General features: G+C 38.6%; 1 protein-coding gene across 1 annotated transcript in view; it reads right to left on the reverse strand.

The window, feature by feature from the left end:
- LOC119661554 (calmodulin-binding transcription activator 1) overlaps nucleotides 1–15438 on the reverse strand; it is a 601359-nt gene that overhangs the window by 312770 nt on the left and 273151 nt on the right.

Genomic DNA, 15438 nt, shown 5'->3' on the forward strand with positions numbered 1-15438 from the left:
ACCTGAGCGCAATCAGGATAATTATCAAGAGCGAGTGCAATGCTGACCACATTGCCCCCTACAGGGTAGTGTAATCCTGTAGTCTACCGTTACGGTCCTTGAATGAAGTAGTCTAACACACTCCACAGCCTAGATGCAATTGGATTTGCGCATCAACAATGATTAATAGTGCATAGTGATTGAGCATGTTGAGCCGAATTTTATCCGCAACCAGGCGATCATGGTATTGCTTATAAATTTCGTCGTTATCAAGGTTAGGGGACCAACAATTCTTCGGAGGCTTCTTCTCTCCAACGCGGTAAAGAGTTCGTATTTTTTTTTTGTTTTGATAAGACTAAGTCTCCGAAGAATATATGAGGACTGGCAAGTCATTGTTTTGTACAGTTCTGATTTTCGACAGGAGAAATTATCAATGGTTTGAAAATTGTATTGTCCTATCTTCACTGTTTTCAGTTGACCAGTGCTATTTGAGTGTAATTATGCGATGTTTCCAGCGATTAATTATTTGAAATAATAAAAAACTTGTTTTTTCTGATATGTTGTGTTGATATTTTTATAACAAGACTTGTTAGCACTGATGAAGGGAACAAGTGGTTCCCGAAATATCGGTACTTGCAAAAATAAAAATATCAACACTAGCGAAGAAGAAAAACCAAGTTTTTTATTATCTCAAACAGTGCTATTTGTTGTTTCTTTCATTTTTAGGATGGACGTTGCTACTATGCATGTCGTCTTTTCTTGATTTGCATATGTCCAGCCCAAGATCTCGCGTCGCTTCTCGACCTGGATGAAGGCAGTTTGTGTATCTCGGATTTTTTTTTCATAATAACAACATGTATTAAATCTAATCAGGTAATTTCTAAACTGATAAACTAAATACACACAATTCATACAATAAAGTCGGAATGTTCTAAATTCCAGGCGTCAACAGGGATAGAATCCAATGGAGCAACAGATTTGCTAGCAAAAAAGGAGTTGAACGACGCTATTTTGATCAAAAGTTTTTTGTAGGATAGAGGAAATACTAACAGCAGCAGCTCCCAAGGAATAGCAAAACAGCTGAAGGAAGAAGACTAGGAATAAAACAATCTGAGAGACTTCTGGAGATATAAGCCAAATCGCTCAACTATTTAAACTTACTTAAAGCAATGGTGCACTAAAAAAATAGGGAAATCCAAACACTTAGGCGAAATGAAGAGTAGGGTAAAACGTGCATAGACACCCCGGAATAATGTTCCTGGGGACATATCGAATGTCAGTTAAAATGGTAAAACTCTTGGAAGCAAATAGCATACCGAAACTGTTTAGAACTGATTGACTGAATGGACGTGAGGTAAACACACCTCAGAAATATATGCACATCCCCTTGGTTCCATGATAACCATCAAATCTTCACTGCAGATTGAATTCAGGCGAAGTTTGGATATCATTTTCAGAAATCGTGACAAACATTTCATGCCATGTTTTGCCTATAGGGTGCTGATAACAAACCAACTGAAAGAGGCTAATAATATTATTCGTACAATTTGCACAGACCAACCAAAGTCTCACCATAGGGTCAAAGCTCTTACTGCACAAGACAATAATCTTGCCTTATGCCTTGCCTTATGTATTCTTCAGAAACCTGGATTCTTAGCAAGAAAAATTACGAACCCTTAGCCAAGTTCGAGACAAGAATCCTTCGAAGAATTTTTGGCTCCCTATATGAAGATGGATGATTCTGCAGCCTCTATAACGTTGAAATCTATGGGCGATACCACCACCGTCTGGTTGTGGATGAAATCCGGTTCAACAGGTTGCGGGTTGCGGGCGGGTCCCCTAATACGTATGGAGGAGGATGATCCAGCGCGGAAAGTCCTTAAGGACAATATCTGTAGTAGATAAAGCAGACGTGACTGATGCTGCCTCAGATGGAGATATGACGTAGACCAGAACCCCAGACAGCTTTGAGGGATATCAAATTGGTGGATTTCGGCGCAAAACCGGGATGTCTAGAGTTACTTACTAAATCAAGCCAAAACCGGGTATCGATTGTTGCGCTGTTGATGATGATGAAGGAAAGTGATAAACAAAGATAGTCAGTCATAGTCATGGTCAGCGTAGATGGAAAAATTTGATCATACTAAATTCTACCTGATCCCACATCTTCATCAAGGGAGCTGATTGACACCTCCCTTTAGGCTGGGACTTGTTACTATAAAATCAAGTCGGAATTTCGGAAACTGAATCTTTCGCAAGAAACTTTCACGTTCACGTTTTTTCATTCGTACACAGCTAAAAAATAATTATAATATGTTTCTAAACTGACATCACAAAACCTTCTATAACTTTGTTAATAATAGCTGAATTGTCTTCAAACTTTTCAGAATTATCTCTAATATTATCAGTTATACTGATTACTGATGCCAAATTGTGTATTTTTAGAATGAACTTGAGCAGGGTTTACGGGTAAATATTTGAAATATAGAAATATGCTTTTATTAACTTTATTTGAGCAGACATCCTAACGGAATGTATTTGAGGCCTAGATATTTAGATGCATCACTTTGTTTTCTTTTTGTCAGATTTTCCTGTTGGATTAGTTCTGAGAATGAGATCTGTTTGACTTTTTGCAGGACACAATTTGAGTCCTCACTGCCTTGCGTTTCACCCAGACAAACAGACGAACAAACGGACAGGCAGACATTGAATCCATTTTGATAAGGTTTTTTTGCATACAAAAATGTTAAAGAGTTGAGCCGAAAATCTGATACAAGGCCTCATATTGGATTGACTTAGAAATAGAAGCCTGCGTTTTTTTAGATCCTATTGGAATAAGAAACATGCAATCCCTCTATAGACCTACGGCAATAAAAACCCTATAATAGCAGTTGTAAAGCTGTAAACATTGCCGTTTTGGGAACGAGAGTTGAAGAATATAAGGCATCCCAGAGTAGTTTACTGAAAGTGGTTCCGCAATGAGAGCCTGATTACTGCACGCTGATGTAACACCAACAGCCATATTCCAGTCCTACTTTTACATCGACGTTGGTAATCTCTCTTACTAGAAGACAGATTGCGATGAATGTTAAAGAGAAATACGATCACTTAAAGTGGCCTTCTATAGTATTCTTCGAAAAATCGTTTTTCTAAACACACTTTGTCTTCTAGTATACATACATATATAGTAAGCGACCTTAGTAAATGTGCTTGCATGTTTTTTTATGGTTTTGTGTGAAAAAAAAACCTTATTAAAATAGATCCAATGTCTGTCTGTCTGTCACACCCGATTTACTCGGAAACGGCTAAACCAATTGCACTGAGATTGGGTAAGAAGGTGTGGTCTATGACCCCCTTTACATATGGTAAGTACCCCATTTTGTATTGGGTTGGAAGAGGGACTCCCCAAACACGGGAAAAGAGGTAGTGTTTTTTTTTGCACAGAATATAGTCATGTGGGGTATCAAATGAAAGGAATTGATTAGTACTTTTTGAAACGATATTAGGTCAAATATAAGGAAGTGAGGGCTCAAAATGTGTGTACCAAGTGAAACAGCTCTGGTTCCCAAAGCTTATCCAGTCGAAAAATCTTCACTATGATGCATCTGTACGAAACCTAGGCGTCAGAATACATCTCGTTCCGATATCTGTTCAAATAAAGTTATTAATAGCATATTACTATATTTGAGAAATTAACCGGAAAACTCCCTTTAAGCTGATCCTAGAACTAAGAGACTTGGTATTGACATAGGGGATAATATAAGGCAGGTTGGAATGAAATCTAACTACTAGTTACAAAGTTATAGGCGTTAAAACTTTTGGACTTCACGAAAATTTATTGAACTCGAAGAGGTGTATGATGTCATCATCAAGTAAATTGAAGTTATATGAACGGCGGGGCCCACGAGGACATTTTAGTTTTTTTGCTTAGCCGTTTTTAGTTATTTGTATATCAGTATCAATTGCTTGAGACAGCTATGTGTATGTATATGTATGCGTTGATTAAGTTTGCGGGTAGTGTCCAAAAGGATGCACGCCAGTAACAGTGGTATTCGCTTTAATTACACCGAAGTACATGAGGATGCGTTAGATCAATTTAGAGGGGTCTGTTTATTACAGGATTAGGATTAGCACAGTATTGTTTTGATATGTATACGCATATGTTTATCTAGAGTTTAGCAATTAATGCAAGGAATATTTTTCATTTTATGTACGAATAGAAAACCATACACAGGGAGTTCTTCACCCAATATGAACACAAAACCTTTTAACCGAAGCGCCCAGTTTCCGGTGTCCCGGCATTCTATCCACGTTTTTTTTAATGACTGGGACTGGGACTGTTGTGCAGATACATATACACACTTACAATCCGCAGCATAAAAGCTATTATACCATGTATATTACAGTGGCCATTCAGTAGACCATGTGCTTAAAGTAGGTCTCTTAATCAGCCAAAAAATGAAACCTGCTGTTTTCGGCTTTGAAAATATAAGCGAACAAATAGAAAATATAGACTACACTCTGCTTTTGCGGGGTAGATTTAGAAATATAAGTGTCATTAACGTTCACGCCCCTACAGAGGGGACTGCGGAGAAGGATACTTTCTACGAGGTAGTAGGACGAACCATCAAAGCCTGTCCCAGGAATGATATCAAAATCATACTTGAGGATTTTAATAGCCAAGTAGGGACGAAGTCCGTATTCAGGCGATACGTTGGCTCAATAGCTTACATAGGGACACCAACGATAACGGACTTCGGATTATAGAATAAGCGGTGTCACACGAAATGGTTGTTGGAAGCACCTGATTTGCACGGAAAGCGGTCCACAAACATACGTGGGCCTCTCCAGACGGGACCACCTTCAAGCAAACGTGTTCATCGAACGCCGCCGTCTCTTAGCCTTGATGAATGTCAGAACATATATAGACTCGGACCACAATCTCGTTGGTATAGTGCTCCGAGCTCGAATTACGACACCACTTACAATCCTCTCTCACAATCAGGTGAGAGTGAATACTGAAGCTATTCACAACACAGCCCTCCGCAACACCTATAAGGGCAAAATGATGAGATGAAGCATCAATAAATGATCTTCACAACCACCTGAAGAACGTTATTAATGCGGCCACAAATATATTTCGCCCCAGCCGTAAAAAAAGTCGGAACGGCTGGTTTGACGATGAATGTAAGCTAGATACGGAACGGAAGAATGGCGCATACCGAGTAATGTTGCATTCTCAAAGAACGCGGGCACGCGCAGAAACACGAACTCTGTCGAGCGAAGAAGCGACTTCACAGACGGAAAAAGGATGTTCATCCTGCAGAGACAAAGAGGAAAATCTGATTTGCCACAGAATGGGCATATTGGAGCGATGGGTTGAGTACTTTGATGAACTGCTCAACAACTAGAACATCGGCGAGTTGGAGGTCCCGCCAACTGAAGACAACGGACAAATACTGCCACCACCAAGTATAGAAGAAACAGCCCGTGCATTTCATCTGCTTAGAAATCATAAGTCGTCAGGAGCCGATGGAATTACAGCCGAATTAGTTAAATATGGAAACGACTTATGCTCAAAGTGCGGGAAAGCGAATCAATGCCTGACGACTGGCAAAGAGGCATTATCTGTCACATACTCGTACATAAAAAGGGAGATATCACGCAGTGCAGCAATTATAGAGGTATCGCGTTGCTGAGTATCATCTATTAGATAATCTCCGAAGAGACTCAGCAACAGATCAGATTTTCTCTCTGCGGCAAGCGATGGAAAAACTTGGAATATGAATCAGTTGCACCATATTTTCATCGACAACACTCGAGAACCTCCTTTCATCAGCGCTCACAACAGTTTTCTTTTATGGTAGATAATAAGGTGTCACCCTTTTACTAAAAGGGCTGAGACTGGGGCATAATATCTAAGCGACCTGTTAACTTGATTGAATCGGAAGGAAAGTGCAGAGGCGAAATCAGCTAGTTTTAAATTCTAACAAAAGAGATGTGTATCGACTCATCACAAGATGACGCAAGGGCACAAGGGCATTGAAATTACATATTGCTGAGATCGAATACTTGAATTCCGGGGGCATCAACAAATTTGAGTTTTTATCTACCTTTTCACTATCCTCAATAATCTTACCAATAGCATTCAAACTATTTTTGAAATTATCTACTCAGTAGGGCTATTATGAGGACCAGAATCTGCTCGCAATGCCCGAAAAATAGTTGCATCAAATTCACCCAGCAAACAGATTTTGATTTAATATTGGTTTCATTAACATTTGATGACTTTGTACCAGACTTTCCAGAATTTTCAGTATAGCTTTCATAGTACTGCTAAAGGAAAGATTTTTCCAGGTGTGGTGTATTTTGGAGTCTGCATTTAATATAGAGACATTAATCTTCCTTCACTGTAAGTCTGCATTACTTAACTTCTTGCATCACTTCTCTGCAACCAGCGTCCAAACCAACTGCTTCCAAAAGTGCTAAGCAAGCTATTGTGCCCACATGACATTATGGCATAATGCAAGCTTTTTCATGATGCATCTTCTCAGATTTGACATCCCCACCAAATTTCGTGTTATTAGGCACAACCAATTCCCAAAAAAATTTGATAACAGACAAACAAATAACAAACTGATTTTGATAATTGGCATGATTTCCAAAAGAACGTTAAAAATAGCCGCGATAATCAGTATACTGCCATCGAGATGAATCTAAAACGCAAGTAGCTTAGCCTTAACCAGTGCAAGTTTATGGTCTTTGGAGGGCAGAGGGCTACAACTAATGTTGTGATCATAACAATAACCATTTATATGGGGCCTATAACAATCAAGTCGTTACTATGTACATTATTAGTCAATACAACTTTTCTTAATACTAAGAGGGAATTCCAAAATCCCCTCAAAATGAGAAACAACAATGTTAGCTTAGTAGGCGCTGCCATCTTGAGAAGCCCTAAGTAAAACACAAATGCAATTTAATAACGCTCACTGCCTCCCAGGGCTACAGCATCACCCACAAATTCTTTCGCAATAACGCCATACTTAGGGGTACACCAAATTTATTCTAACGTACCTAACGTATTATTGTTTTATCTTGATGACCATAAATTTAGCGTTGAAAGAAGACTCGAATAGTAGTAGAGAAAAAAATTGACGTTCTCACCATCGCGCAAACAAAGAATGAAACCATTTTGCCATACACAAACTGAATTGGACATATTTGAAACGGTAATTTATGGTTGCACGAAAGCTTATCCTCGAACCTCCGAGTCCCGAAAAAGGAGTGCAAACGTGTCGGAAACATAATTTCCGCTTGTGCTTTTCATGTTTCTTTTCGGTTGCCAGCGTCGAATCGCGTTTTCTCTGGGGTTCCGCTTCCATAAGCGAATTAAGCAACACCTTCGACCATTGGACCCCTTGAAGATGGGTGGCAGACAAAATGTGCTGTGAGAAATTGTCCACTTTCCGTATCTAGTGGAGTCATGTGCGTGCTGTCCTCTATAATAACAGCGATTTGGAAGATGAAGGTCGGTGGCGACCTGAAGACGGTTTATTTATGTTGGACACTTCAAACGACGAAATGGCCGCTATCATATTTAGTCAAAATGAAAAAGGACATTTCAGGTAATTCGCAGAGGAAGTCGATAAACTCATAATTACATTAGGCGAACGTCAAAATAATCCAACGATAAGACACAGAATTTAAATAACAATACATGTAATTGGCATTTTTTAGAAAGTATTTTAGCCTACGTAAGAATTAGAATAGATTTACTTGGAACAAATTATCAAGGCCGCCACTGGCCTTGGCGAAAGCGATGAAGTACATCACTCGACCAACGGTCAGAACCAGACCTCAGAACGGGCATTTCCCGAAATGGGAAGTAAGAAGCCTCTCCAAAAAATAAGGCGAGGACACATATGCAAACCACACCATTGTCATTGTTCCTTGCGGATGTGTTCAGCGAGTTTTTATTGAAACAAATAGCAGTGTTGAAAAAAAACGTGCCGATATACCTCGCCAGAACGGGACTCTGCCGCGAAATTTAATTTGATCCTTAACCAAGTGCATTGTGAGCGAACAGGAAGCCAGCAGGACATGGTGCTCCAAGAATGTATGGCCCAGACCGCTGAGTGCTTGCCGACAACTTGTAGATTTTGCCTATTATCCACGAGAAGAAATACGAGATGGCCTCGAGTCCAGATGAAATGACTCTCGCGCTAACGAAATTGTATGGCAATAAAAATGCCTGTTTGTATTTTTAATGAAGGTCTAGACGAATTCCTTTTTGGAAGCAGCAAAGCGCGTTAGCTTCGTCGCAACTCGTTTTATGGTCAAATTAAAGTTTGCTGAGTTTTCATTCAAAACAAAACATAATAAACTTTCAACGTGTCCTGGTGCTAACACAGAGAATTATAGCGAGCATCAAAGGAGTGAGTGAGTTCATCGGCTAGAAACTGATGTCTACAATGTATCTGGGAAGGCATTGAGATTGGTTCTAAGGTAATGGACTCGAAGCGTAGGGACGAAATTCACACATGTCGAAACTGTGTGACTTGCATATGAAGTGGCAAAATGAAAGGAATGAAAATTATGCAAAAATTCTAACTCTGGTAAATCTTTGAAATACTATATAAAATTTTTCGATCCACTATTACTTTGAATCCCAACCAACTGTCAACCAAAGTGTCATAATTTTTGGTATAGTATCGGCTTGAACCGGAGCATAAATTCTCGATAAGGGTTGTTTTTGAATATGTCGTTAGAGGGCTTTGGTTGAGAAATCCGTAATTTTAGAGGAAATATAGATTGTTAGCAAGTTAGATTTCTGCAATTAAAACATAACGGCATTGTACAAATAATCGACTTTTAGTGGGCGGTTAATGAGAAAATCAGCAAAATGCAAATTTAGAGAAAGTTTTCCCAGCTAATAGGTAACCGAGATTACAATATTCATTTCATTTCATCATACATAAGACATGATGGCGTAACTCTACATCCAACCTTTCTAGCAAAAGATGGAATATAACAGTATTCTGATGCTTTTGTGTAAAACAAGACCTTATTTGTTTCGATTCAATGTCTATCTGTCGGTCTGCCTGTCACACCCGATTTAAGCGAGCAACACAATTACGGTGTGCGTGTATTGCGAGAGAAGTTCCGAACCGCACGTTTCGTATTGCGCCCTAAAAGCAAACAATTAGCGTCCGATACCACCTTTGAAAAGTAGTTCCCCCTTTTGCGGTTATGTTCATCTCCACTGCCTGTTCACAGTGACTGTGAATAGTTGGTCAGCCAAATCAATTCCCCGATACTCTCAAAATATCCACAATTTAGCACGATATCTCCGTATCTCCGTATCTCCGCATTCGATGAAATAATACCGTTCCAATTCGATATCCCATATAGCTGTGGGGCGTTCTGGCATACATATTATTCGATTCGTTTCGGGTAAACCGCTTTAATAATGCATTACCAACATCTTACCGCGGCAACAAAACGTGAGACTATCCCTTAACCTACCAAGGCAGCTCTTTGAGGAAATCAGAAAGTGATTTCAGGTGATTCTGCCGTGACTACAACAAACAATCAAACTTCGATGTTTATATGTGTCCCTGATTAGTTGAAAATTAATATTGCGTTAATATGTCTGGATGTCGCACACCAGTCGACTCAATTCTGAATGAGTACTTGAGTCAAATCATGCTAATAATCTCGGGCGAGCGCAATGCTGACCACATTGCCTCCTACAGTGCAGCATAGCGTACCGTCACAGTTTTGAATGAAGTGCTCTAACACATTTAAAGGCCTTGATCCATTGGATTGTTGCGCGAACGATTATTATTATTAATATGTCTATAATTCCTTCCTTCAAAAACATAAAAAATATAAACTTGTTCGCTACTCTGTACAAGACGTTGACACGATGAAAATTGTAAGACGGTAATTCTAAGGATTGTAGCACTAGCAGGAAATGAATGTTTACTTTTCTTCTAAAGTTTCATTTTTAACTTGTTTAGTATTATTATTAAGCAGTATTTAGCCAAATAAAAAAAATCGTATTATATTACTTCGAATTGCGAATAAACTATATAAGTACGTATATCTACATATTATACATACCATATATGAATTTTATGTCACTGTTGAACTAATTAACAAATGTTTATAATATTACTAAAAAATAATTATTTGATCACTGAAATATATTTTTACACTCCTAAAACTTTAAACTTCATAACCTTGCTGTTTGCCTTAAAAATATACAAGTCGGAATATCGGAAGCGGGAGCATCGGGTATAAAGGCTTTGTGTTCATCTTATATCAGAAATGTTTTTCTGCGACCTCCCATTCATCTGAGTTCACTTTGTTATGGTATTGACGAATTAATATGTTATGATGACGTCATAGACATTTTAGAATGCACGAAATTCACATAGAATGTAAAAGTTCACCTTCTATAACTTTGTTAATAATAGTTGGATTTGCTTCAAACTTCAACCCAAAGTGGCACCTTACGTTATCCCTTATGCTAGTGCCAAATTTTGAAGTTCTAGCATGAACTTAAGAGGGGTCTCCGGCTAAATTTGGAGAATATGCCAATATAATATCATTAACTTTATTTGTACAGACATCGGAACGGTATGTATTTTGAGGCCTAGATTTCGTTTAGATACACCACTGTGTTTTTTTCAGATTTCTCTGTTGAATAGGTTCTGAGAACGAGACCTGTTACAGTTTTTGAGGGCCATATTTTAAGCCCTCACTCCCCTGCCCCTAAAATGCCGCCACTCGCTGTATGTAAAGAGAACAACAGACCACACGCTCTCATCAATTTTCGTGATAATCAGTCGAGCCGCTCGAGTGTGGCAGACATACATCGACTCGATTCTAATAAGGTTTCGTTTCACACAAAACTTTAACAAAAAAAGGATAGGGTCCCAAAGGGACTGGGTTATCTTAGCAACGCCTATCTCTGTGTTCATTAAATAGCAAGATGAATTTTTAGTAAACACATAGCCTCTACTATATTTCAAGCCTGGATTTGATAACCGCTAGGATAGAGAATTCAGTATTATCATTAGCTGTACCTCCCTTTATCACCCGCCTTAAGGTTTAGCCGTTTATATTTTCACAGTAGTAAATTTTATGTTCGGCCTGCGATAAACAGCGTCTCCTTTAGATATTACATAAAAATAAATCATTCATGCCAAAAAAAAATCACGAAAGGTTATACAATATCAGGAAGAATCTCACGGAAGGTACCCTACATCTACACTTGGCTATGACAAAGTACATATTTGTCGAAAACCATAAGTATGGTGAATACAAACATTCTGGCGATGAACTCTACAATAATGTAGAACATCGTATAAAGTTATGTAGTTACTATGATTACAAAGCATCTAAAAAACGTTGATTTATTTTCATGTTAAACAATCACTGAGGCGGAATCGTGAGGGCACAATGTTGGACTAGCACTATTTACTCATTTCCAGCCCGAGCAATAACTAATAAAGATGTAGGATTAAAGTTTAAATAGCGTAGTGCAGACAGGATCGCAACCAACCATGCAAAACTATGGTTCAATAAATGATTCTACGAAATGCACAAGGCAGAAGGTTATTAGTGAAAGAAAAACATTGGGAAGAATTATAGATTTATAAGTTGGCCCCAAAAAAAGTTGGGTGATTAAATATAAGTGTCACAAATACGATAATAGGATGAATCCAGCTTGACCAGAGCGTGCAATCGACAGAATGTAGTGTAATACTTAGTAGTTCTATGTTGAAGTGGGGAGGAGTAGGAGGTGAACTAAAGTTGCGTACTCTTATACACTTAGGCTTGTGTTTTACTACGAATCACACTCCAACTCCCAAACCAGACAAACAGGCAGCTTTTCTTGCCCAAAGAATACATATATCATAGCATATGCAATAAAAAGCAATTTCCACGTAACAACAATAGCCAGAATATTTCGAAGCTCAATGCTAATCATTCAGCAATATCTAATGAAAAATGATTTTCCCCTTTTCTGGTGGGGTCGACGATTCAGATAAGAAGCCAATGATTGCAAAACTAGGCCATACTGGGAAATTTGTTTAATTAATTGCAAAACAAATTCAGGTACTTGAAAGTAGATAGAGCTGCGCAGACCAAAATTGTAAATGAAATGTGTTTCCTCTTCATCTTGTTGCATCTACATATTCCGGTTGTGTTTTTTTTTTTTGTAATATTGAGCAAATAGTTAAGTTCTGTCGTGAAGCCAGGCGTAATTGCAGGTACACTATTCAGCAACTTCCACTCATTTGGATTGGAATAACTTCTTCGATAACTGTAGTAACGTCGATAAAGGTACTTGCATGACTTGTAACTAACATGCACTTTTAACTACGCGGTTGCGGCTGTTTCGTCAAGATTTTATGTTTTAATTTTGCTTCACTTATATATGAAGTAGACATTCATATTGGAAGACCAGGCAACTCAAATTGGCGCAAGAGTCCAGTTCGGTTCCATTACATGCTGTAAAATTCTCTCGTCTCGAAAAGGGAATATCTGATTATTTACATATAGGATACATCAACTTACAATATACTGACAACAACAAAACAAAAAAGTAGGCAATAAATACAAATAAACCTAACAGTCTACCTCAAATGACGGTAACCAACCTCAAAAGCTTCACAAATCACTTATCCACTCTGTCACTAATATTAATCTGGACAGAATCAGCATTTCCATACCATCTATCGAATCTCATTCCATTATCGACGTTTTCACTCCATAACTTCCAACGAGTTCTGCCCTCAGTTTCTTTTGCGAAACTACCCAACCTCTTTTCTCTCAACTTAATATAAATGGGCAATATTAGGAGCTCTATAGATTCAAGAATACTATACCCTTCCCCATCCGTAGATCTAGATTTGTCCAAGTACGCTTTATGTGGGAATGAGACCTCATTCATAGTCTTTTACTAGCACATTGTCATCGCCATCAGTGAACGAAGGACTCGATCCATATGTCCCACTGAACGAATGCTTGCATGGAGAAACCATTGCACTACACATATGCACAGAGCCAGTGAATGAGCGCGCTCAAAGGAGTCACTTAAGCCAACTGTATATTTATTTTAATAAATCGCTGCAAAGCACTTTTGAAAATATTTCGGAGCCACATCTTTGAGCACCCCATATATCGTCGTGGCGAACTTCACTGTCTCTTGACGGAATCCTCCTTCTATTTTTTCGGGATTATAATGTGACTATCAGCGGAGATATATGTTCAGAGAGTAGTTTGTTCGGAGCTGGCTTTTCTCCACAAATGCTAGCGACAATATTTTCAAGAAGGTAATAAAAACTCAATCCTAATGGGTCGCCCGGTCGTTCGTTTTCGGTATTCAATTGGAACTGTAATTTGCTTGCCAAAAACTTGCCGTTGAACTTTTATCGCTTTATCGTCCTCGAGACCTGAATGACGAATGATTTCGAACCAATATTGTTCTCATTCGAGCACTATTACTTAAGAAATTAATCATTTGGCAGGGAAAGAGGGATGTCATGAAAAAGAGTGAAAAGAAATGGAACTTCAGGATTGACTTGTTCCGAAGCAATTTTACGATAAGGACTATTATAGTTCACGGAGAGAAAGCAGTTCTGAGTTAGGTATGTTTCAGGTATTGTGTATATAATTTCATTGATCCTTCGATAGTCATTGCTTTTCACCGGAACCGAATCGAGTCTTTTACAAAGAATAATGTTTCAATTACTAAACATGTTTTCTTTCTTTGATTATACTATATCTTTTGTTTGCGTAAGAGTTCATTCTTCATTAGACTATGACCACAAATCAGTCTTGTCTTTTTGTACAATTACTATCTTTCGAGTATTAAACCCAGGTTAACAAAGCAACCCGTAAGGAAATGGCCAATTGTACAGATAAAGGGATAATAGCCAACTCATAGTCAACGTGTCGTGATTTCGATCATTATACATTTTCGGCGAATATAGTAGATTTTTTAGATTCGCCGATCACTGGTAGCGCCAGTTCATGCAAGTTGCACTGATGTGTGAAGCAATCTAGTGTACTTCATAATTGGCTGATAACAACAACAGGTCGGCGTCACTAACAGTGATAGTAAGAATTCGTGGGGTCCGTCATCAAAAATTATATTTTATGCAGATTCAATCTCAGACCATGTAGTGTGAGGCGTTCATTCCACCTTTGGATAAGTTTTGCGGCATCAGTTTTGCTGTGAGGCGCTAAGAAAGCATTATTAGAAAAGTGTACAGGAAGGTAGTTGAATGGCCACGTGAAGGTGTCCATGACAAGAATAAATAGGAGCAGCGAGAGGACACGCACGAACGATTACGTTGCACCATAAAACATGCAAGTATATTTCGTGGAAGCAATAAAGCAACTAGCACAAAAGTCAACCATGTAACCAAACTGAATTTTAACCTATTATAAAGTTATAACTTTGGTAGAAAGAGTGCGATTTCCAACAAACATGCTGGGATCATGCTTTATATTACAGCTTATATTACTGCAACATTTCATAATTCTCACGATGACGATGAAAAAAAGGTTTTACAATCAATTACTAAAAATTATAGTAATACACTATACTTTCACAAGTAGAGGAATGTACATGATGTCGAGAGTTCGACCTACATTTTGCCTCATCCACCCATTGTGTTGCTGCTGGTATGCGCCTTTCACGGATTCCAACATCAAGTGGCTGTAGTCGATGGCTGCAATACGGTAGAAAGGTAAGCATTGTCGCACCATTTTCAAAAACCAAATCAGTCGCGTCCACTGCAAGGTGATATGGGTGGTTGTCCAATAAAAGAAGTGCCCGTGTACTTTTCGATGAGTGCGTGTATTTGATGAACTGCTCCATGAATTTTACAAATTCAGCTTGTTGCATCCATCTTTGTTCACCCGAATTAATGTAACCAATCCGCTTTTGACTTCTGATCCAATCTAATTTTCCAATTCGGTTTGGCACGGTAGAGAACCCTGTCCCGTCCATATTCCATATTGAACTTGGTCCATATGGGGATTCAGCAAAACCCGCTCTAGTTTTTTTTTGGCAAAACGCCTCTGCACGACTCATGCTTGCTTGTTCTGACCTTTTTAACGACAAATTTTTATGGCGTAACATGAACCCGTAATAGGACTGCTTTCCAGCCATATTTTCCCATCTTAACACCGTGGACACTGTAGCTGAAATTTTAGGGCGAATTGGCAAGCCAATTGCTTGACTTCTGTGATACTCAATCCGTAATAAAACCGGGAACAGCAAATTATATAATCAATCAGTGATTCTTCCTGTTCATAATCAAAAAATACATAAATTACTGCCACAATTATGGAAAAATATCACCACTTACAAACCATATGGACTAAGCCAGTGTTAGCGTACGTTACAATACGTGCAAAGCCTATCATCAT

The sequence above is a fragment of the Hermetia illucens genome, chromosome 1 (genome assembly GCF_905115235.1).
Source record: "Hermetia illucens chromosome 1, iHerIll2.2.curated.20191125, whole genome shotgun sequence".
Lineage (NCBI taxonomy): Eukaryota > Metazoa > Arthropoda > Insecta > Diptera > Stratiomyidae > Hermetia > Hermetia illucens.